The following is an 8,949-nucleotide window of genomic DNA, read 5'->3' on the forward strand; positions in this document are numbered from 1 at the left end:
CGCTCAATCCACTGAGCCAAACCAGCCAGGGACATTTACATTTAAGTAAATACTATAAAAAAGTCTGACTTTAATCTTATTCTTAAATTTACATAGATAATAGTGATGCCTCCATTTGTATTTATTCACAGTAGAAATAATTGTTCAAAAATTATCAACAAGGCAGAAAAGTCAGTTTTGCTTAGAAAGTGTATCCTTTCAAATTTAAGAATTAAAATATCTAACACATATTTGGGATCAGTATACTTTGTAGTTGAAGTTTCTTTTGTATCATTTTCTTTTTAATGCTATTCTATTCATCTGGAATTATATAATGAAAGTAAATGTTGGAGTCTTTATTATTAACTTACTTTAAGATATACACATCGATGAAAATCTCGAAACTTTTTAAAAAGATCCCTTTGAAGACTAACCATTTGAAATATATGTAAAAATTACTAGAAGTAATTAGAAAATTCAAAATTATATTTGTTTTCCCCTTCATTGTCATTTTCGAAGCTATTTACAAAATATAAACTTAAAATATACATTGAAGCTTGTTTTTGCCAGCATATGAAATATGTTTCAGTTATAAACCAAAGGTGTTTTGTTAAATTTCTCTAAGTTATCATTAAAGGAGTGGCTAAACACTACACTCTCGGCTGATGGCTTCAGGGGTCTTGGAAGATGAGTAATCAGAACTACAGAGGTCTTCTGCTTCCAATTAGATGCAAGAAGCTATGTGTTGTCACATATTGGGGTTCTGTGTAAGAAGTTTAAAAAGATCTCACAACTTAAAATTTTAAAAAATCTGAAAACTACTGATAAAGGGAACGAAAATCTACCAGAAAACAACAACAACAACAAAACCCTCCTGAGTTTGCTATTGATCCTTCCTCTTCCTCCCTTGATTAATTGGCTAGGTAGAACACACCCAAGTAATCTAAACCATAATTAAAACACTAACTCTAGATGGTAAAATGTGCTTTCATTCAAAACACGTTTTAAATTCAAAAACAAAATAAAATTCTTTGTGATTGGGCACTTCTTTTGAAAGTACACATTCAGGGGGAAAAGTCACCAAATGTTTTACTAAGTTTGAAGGAAGGGAGAGATGGGTGGCACACCTGAGCTGGGCATTGAACAAGGTAAGATCAGAGGATTAAAAATATGTCCAAATAGAATTCTGGTTGGACTTCCAGCCAAGACGGAGGTGTAGACAGACACACTACATCTCCCTTCACAGTTAAGAAGGAATACAACTATCTCAAAACTAGAGGCAATCAGAAGTTCCAGAAAAATCAAGCTGCATGGAAGTCCAAGAAACAAAGATATGAAGAAGAAATACTCATCCAGACAGGTAGGAGGAGTGGAGCTGGGGCGGAGAGGATGTGGTGTGTTGGTGGTGGTGGCGGCAGCGGCAGCGGCAGCGGCGGCGGCGGCGGCGGCAGCGGCGGCGGCGGCGGCGGCAGCGGCAGCAGCAGCAGCAGCAGCAGCAGCAGCAGCAGGCTGGCAGAAAGCACAGTTACATATTTTAAAATGTCAGGAGGGACACCTGGTGTTGCACTCCCAGCTCCTCACCAGCCCGTGCAGCTCAGAGTCCCATCACCAGGGAAAATCAAGCCTCATTGCTTCTGACTGTGCAAACCAGTGAGGGTTGGAGCTAAGGCAGAACTGCTGGTCTCTCCACAGAGTCTGCTTATTTAAAGGGCAACCACGGTCCTAGAACATTCACAGACCCATCCACTCTGAGAACAGTGGCCAGGGCAACAGCTAGAGGGGTACCAGTCCCATACAGAAGTGGGAGAAGTACCTGGAAAAGGAGCGAGTTCTGGGCAAGCGGCATTGTTCCCTCTTAGACCACACCCCCACATACAGCTCGACAATGTGGTGAAATAGGTCTCCCTGTACTGATGAATCCCTAAGGCTCCGCCCCTTACAACATAACAGGAGCTACAGCTCTACCTAAGACGCAGAGGCAAACAAACACAGGAGCCTGTCAAGATGAGACAACTTCTGGCCAGAATGGAGGCCTAGACTGTCATGCTCCGTATCCCTCCACAACTAAGAAGGAATACAACTACTGCAAAACCAGAAATAACCAGAAGTTCTGGAAAATAAATCTACATGGAAGTCCAACATATGAAATTATAAAGAAGTGGTGCTTGTCCGGACAGCTAGGAGGGGTGAAGCCAGGGAGATGTCAAACTGTGTTGGCGGTGGTAGCTGCGGCAACGGTGGCAGGACGGCAGTAAGCACAGACACCTGTATTTAAGGGGAGGCAAAAAGCACCTGGGGAGCACACCCAGCTGCAGACCAAACCCGTCAGCTCTCGATTTCAATGCTGGGGAAGGCAGGCCCCCATTGTCTTGGACTGAGGGCCAGAGGGTGTTGACAGGGAGGAGGAGGCTCCCGGTCTCTCAGCAAAGAGTGAACAGCACGAATCCATCTTGGACCCCTACCCCGACACAAAATGTCACAGTGTGGTGAGAAGGGTCACCCGGTAGTGACCGGTGCACAGGGCTCCGCCCCCAATAGCGTAGGAGGTGTGACGGCCCTGCCCAGGAAGCAAAGGTAAACACAAAACTGTCAGAATGGTACAGATCATGATAAGAGATCCCAATCATGCAGCTGACCAGACAGCAAATATCTAATCTAATGGCTCAGCAGATAGGGAATCTTTTTGATGCAGTTCAGAGCTTCGGTTATACGAATGCTTACAGACCTGACAGCAGATCTTAAACAAGACAGGGAAGGAATGAAGGCTAGTGCTGCTGAAGTAAATGAAAACATATACGAAACTAGTGGTGAGAAAAAGAAAACCAGGGATCAACTCAACAAATCGGAACATAGGGAAGGAACAAACAGTCAATCAGCGCAGAAAGAGGAAACGAAAAGTGAGGAAAATAAGAAGAGGCTCAGAAACCTATGGGGCAGCTACAAGCAGGCCAACATCCAAATCATAGGGTTGCCAGAAGGTGAAGAACTAGAAATTGAAAAATTATGTGAAAAAAATAATGAAGCAGAACTTCCCTCACTTGGGGAAGGAAATAGACTTACAGGTCCAGGGAAGCACAGAGTTCCAGAAAAACTGGACCCAGGGAGAACCACTCCAAGACACATTATAATCAAAATGTCAAAAATTAAGGATAGAGAATCTTAAAAGCAGCAAGAGAGAATTACGTACAAAAGGGTCCCAATAAGACTATCAGCTTATTTCTCAAAAGGAACTCTGCAGGCAAGAAGGGACTGGCAAGAAATATTCAAAGTAATGAAAAGCAAAAACCTACAACTATGATTACTCTATCCAGCAAAGCTGTCATTCAGAATAGAAGGGCAGAGAAAGTGCTTCCAGGACAAAGTAAAAGTGAAGGAATTCATCAGATCCAAACCACTGTTATATGAAATGTTAAAGGGACTTATTTAGAAAAGGATCAAAACTATGAACATTAAAATGAAAACTGTATCACAACAACCAACAACAGAAGCTAGGGAATCGAAACAAAGGCCAACTAAGTAGGAAACGAGAGTGGGAAAAGAATTACAGGTATGGGGAACATTTTGGGGGGAGGTCAGCTTGGAGGGGGAAGGGGGGAAAGGGAGGGAGATGGTACAGCTGGGAGGGGGAAGGGGGGAAAGGGAGGGAGATGGTACAGCTGGGAGGGGGAAGGGGGAAAGGGAGGGAGATGGTACAGCTGGGAGGGGGAAGGGGGGAAAGGGAGGGAGATGGTACAGGAATTAAGAAGCATAATCAGAGGGAGTGGAATAGATAGGAAGATGTTGAGAACAATATGCAAAACCAGTGGGCATGGACTAAGAGGGGGGGACAACTGGAAGGAAGGGGGTCACTGGGCAGAGGGGAACAAAGGGAAAAGAAATTGGGACAACTGTAACAGCATAATCAATAAAGCATATTAAAAATATATGGTCAATTTTCTAGGAAAAAATATTTCAAGTATGAGACAGATTTCAGAGATATTACAGAGGTTATACAGATAGAATTCAGCAATGGATCAGAAGCAAAGTGAATGAAATAAAAAGAAATCAAAGATGATGCTAATGTGGAGTTTGGGTAAAGACTGTAAGGACTGAAGAGCTTTAAGCTAAAGGACTTTCAATCTACATTGATTGTTTGTATAAAGACAATTTCAAAAGCATAACCAAGATACTTGACTGATACAAATTTTATTTTTCATGCTAAAATTTTTACAAATTGTATTATATCATACAGAATTACAAGAGTAACAGTTGTAAGTAAATTAAAAATAGCATTTTGGGGCACTTCTATTCATTTTACTATAAGCATATTTTGTTACATGAATAGCAACAATAGTTATACTTACAGAACTGCTGGACATAGAAATTTTACTGTCTTATGATGGAGGTTAATACATTATATAAACAAAAGAGTAAGTGCCCAAACATAGTCTCATATTCTATATTATTCTTTATTCCACAATTAGAATAATGGGTTAGAACCTACCCAGTAATGCCACCACCAAATATCTGACCAAGCAAGTCAAGTCAGCAAGCATTTCATTTTCCAAAATCTTACTTAATTTAGTTCCATATGGAAATATAAGACGAAACACACAAGGCATGGCTTGCTGATATTTTATGCCTAAATCAAACCATTACATAATGAAATTATGCATGTTTTGCAAGTTGGCATATGTTCCATGTCACACAATAATTAAAAGATGAATAGTACTTCAACAGCACTTAGAATCACCCAATTACAGCTGATACAGTATCTCCCAGACTTCTAGTTTCTAAAATTCTGGGGAAAGTGAAACACTTTGAACTTTAACAGTCTACATGGTAGTAATATTAACTCTTGGCCATTGGCCCAATACTAATCCTTTTTGATTTTTAGTATACAATATATGCTGAAAATATTTCTCCTAAACACATTTCACTTAATATAATTAAACAGAAGGCAACAATTTCCTTCTAGAAGAATTATATTTAACTATGAAAAACTTGACATATGTTAAATTAATTTATGAAAGTTTTTGGGTCAATACAGACTATAGTATATTTTTAAATTTAGCGCCTGTGTTAAACACATGTAAGAAGAACTACAAACATAACCAATTATATTAGTAGTTAAAAAAAAATGAAAATTAACATTTTCCCCAATAGTAACTTTATAAATATATATCACTTGCTTTCATCCAAATTAAGAATTTCAAAAATCCACTGTGAAATTTACATTCTAAGCACAAAAACACTTAAGTATTAGTAGTTCTAGTCAGAAATTTCAGCTGACAAGTGAAAATTTTTACTTTGAAATAAGTTGATCTGGGAAATAGAAGTGAAGTATTTGATTATAGCACATTTAAATATATTTTTTTCATGTAAAAATAAATTTTTTAAAGAAATAATGTTTTAAGTCTTTTTACCCTACCTTCTCAAACACATTTCTCCTTAAAGATAAAGATAAACATCTAATTTAAAATATGATTTTACAAAATAAGTCAAATTAATTATTCTTAAGATTTATTTAAGCCACGTATTTACTGCTTCCAGACATTGAGTTAAATATCATGACATTATGGTAAGCAACTTTAGGCTTACAACGTAATAACTTCAAATTCAATTTATACTGCTTATCAAAGAAGGTTGATATGTATTTGTAATTTAAAAATTTTTCATGTTGTAAAAGAAAAAAATCCTAACATGAATATTTAAAAAATAATAACCATTTTTTATTATACCAAAGATGTACAAAATAGCAGAATATCCTAATAGTGTTTTTGAAAATAGTTGATCTTTGAACAACACAGGTTTGAACTGCAGGGGCCAATTTATACACAAATGCCCAGTGCAACTTAAACCCATCTTGTTCATCCACTCTGTGGTTGGAAATCCCCACATGCACATGACCTACTACATTTATATGCTAACTTTCAACTAGGTGGGAAGTCTGCACCCCTAACTCCCCCTCGTTGTTTAAGGATCAACTGTGCTGTCAAACGCCTCAAAGTCTTTTATATACTAAGTGCAACAACCAATATATTTTTATAAATAGAACATTTTCAAAGACTGGAAAGAAAATATGCTAACTGTAAGAGCAATACTGCTTGAGTCAAAGAGAGTCATTGTAAATCTTGAATCTGCCACCCTAAAACTCAATTTTCTCATATAAAATGGGAAGCAACAAAAGTATCTACCTCAGAGGGCTCCTCTGAGGAGTAACATAATGCACATGAAAGATTAATGTAGTATATGACATAGTAAGTAACCATTAATATTAGCTATACCAAGCTATACCAAAGTGACTTACTTTGGGGTCAAGTACCTAGAAAACTATTTTCTTAAATAAGATGTAATCATCATATAAAGAATTATTTAAGAACTTAAAAAAAAAAAATAGCGTGGGAGGGTTGGAGACATGCCCTCCAGTGAAATATCCAAAATTATATAGCAATAATGATAAGGCTAAGAACCACAAAGGATTCATTAGACTAACATTTGAAGTCTCCTAGGTTACTTTTATTGTGTTTTGGCAGTCACTTCCTATATATTTTAACAATGCATGGTTATCATTTCCAAACTACAATTCAGAAGATCTGAAGAGAATTTTATTTTCTTGTCATGAATTTTTAGAGAATTACCTCATTGGTCTATAAAAGCAAAGAAGGCATAGAAAAACTACACAAATAAAACCAGTTATTTACATGTTACATATTATAAAGTAATCATTTTAACAGTTTCAAGCAATTTATCTGGTCTAATATTTTCATACTGTTCATATTTCAAATCTTAAAAATTTCTCATTTGTAAATAGTCTCTCTGGTGACATATCTGTCACATCTGTATTGGAATTATCAAGGAGTACTATATTTTACAGAAATATTAAGCTACAGATTATGTTACAAAATATTTTACTAGTGTTCACTTCCCATTTAAAATATTTCAGGTACCAGCTTAAAGTTACCCAAATCATAGTCCACCAATGTTATTTTGATTGTCACTATTCAACATGTGAATAGTTTCTCTAATTTTTGATACTAACCTGAGTCAACAGGGCTTTCCAATGGGTATTTTAAATAATAGAGCATAAACATGGGAGGGAGAAAAACTAGGTCTGGCCCATCAAGCTATTTACTAAACTTCAGTAAGTCCCTCAACTTCTCCACGCTTCTCCTTCCTTCTCTAAAACATGAGAATCCTACTACCTTTTCTCTCTAACTCACAGGGCTAAAAGAAATCACATAAGAAAAACATATGAAAGTGCTCTAAAAAGGACTGAGTGCTATATACATGTAACGTCAACACACAGAGGCTTGTTACAGTATTATACGTAGTTAGAATGACCAGTCTTGTAAAAGTACAATTTAAGAGGAAGTTAATCTTGAAAGTATCAGGAAAAAAAATTGTGACATCTTTACCATGTCCTTTGGATAAGGCCTGAGAGCAGTTTTAAAAGATGCATTGATACCTATCCTATTACCATGTAAGAAACTACATTGGACATGACCTAAGAAAAGATAAGCCTCATTAATTCTTTCCAGATTTTTTACATGGCTATAATTTGGATTTACCTGAATGTGTTTCTGTGGTTTTATTAATTCACAGCCTGCTTTGTTTTAAGCTCATTCTGGTAGTTACTTAACCTTCTCCGAAAGTAATCATAGTTGATCTTTATTTCTCTACTACTGTTTTTTCACTTACTTTAAGTTCTCGTTTTTCTTCTGACTTAAACTCACAGAAAGTAGGTATAATGTTTTTAATTTAGAGAACAAAGAAAATAAATACTGAAACTAAGTCACTAAAAGCAAATGTTCCCTCACGTTCCTGCCTCTTCAGGAGATACTATGAACTTACTCTAAAAAAATGTTAGAACCACAGATCAACAGAAAAATCCATTTAAGTTAAACTATATAATTTTCCAAGGTTAAAAGATGACAAAGCAAGAAAATAAATCAGGATTGATTTTCATAAGACACATCTGAAGGATCATTCTGAAGAAATAAATGTGATTTTGAAGGAAACAGGACATGAGAATAAGTTGATAACAAAACAAAAAAATTATAAAACATTTTTTGGTTTTACACTTAGTCACTGAAATACTATTGTCTCTCAGTTACTAGCTAAATGAGAAACTAGATGAGGGATCAGTCAAGTATGTAGAAATAGATTTGGAAGCCCTGATACAGATGATGGTTGAAGTCACAGGAGTAGAAATTCTGAGACAAAAGAGGGTCTACATAATAGTCATTAAAAGAGAGGGAAAATAAATGAGAATGATTTGAAAAACAAATAGAATCAATGCACTAGAGAAGTGTGCAGTATCAAGAAGAATGCGAGTAGCAAAAAAAAAAAAGGAAAAATAAAAATAAAAATTGGGTTTCATTAGAAAGTCCATAATAAATGTAAAAGGGTGATTTTTAGTTAAAAATAACAATGGATGAATTAGGAATGAATTAAGGGAAGACAAAGTAGTTTAAAAAAAGTCAGTGTATTCTACTTATGTATTTAAAATGTTCACTCAGGAAAACATGGAGAAAATGGTATGAAAGCAAAAGGGAGATCTGAGTGTGTTTAAAGGCAGGAGGGCTTCATAATAAACAATTATTATTAAATCATTATCAATAATTATCAAATAATCAATCATTCATTGTTAATAATTAACCTGCATCATTTAATACAGTGTATGTTTTAAAGTGGAGAGTCGGAATGATTAGTAGGTATGTTTCAGACCTAAGTTAGGCACTTCCGGGGAGAAGGCTAGGGGGAACCTGATTTCTGATACTGGGGAACAGAAGAAAACTAATCTGAAGTCACCCGCTCCCTTCTTCTTGGTATCACAGTTGGCCCCTACACTCAGCAGTACGTATTTAAAAGGTACTTAGACCTTGGTAAGAGAAAAGGCAAAAAGCCCAATTGGTAAATGGTACTGAAAGTATAAAACAACAAAGTGAGTAAGTCAATAATTCGCACTTGAAAAAAACTTTAAATATC

The sequence above is a fragment of the Furipterus horrens genome, unplaced genomic scaffold (assembly GCF_987537825.1).
Source record: "Furipterus horrens unplaced genomic scaffold, mFurHor1.1.pri manual_scaffold_9, whole genome shotgun sequence".
NCBI classification, from domain to species: domain Eukaryota; kingdom Metazoa; phylum Chordata; class Mammalia; order Chiroptera; family Furipteridae; genus Furipterus; species Furipterus horrens.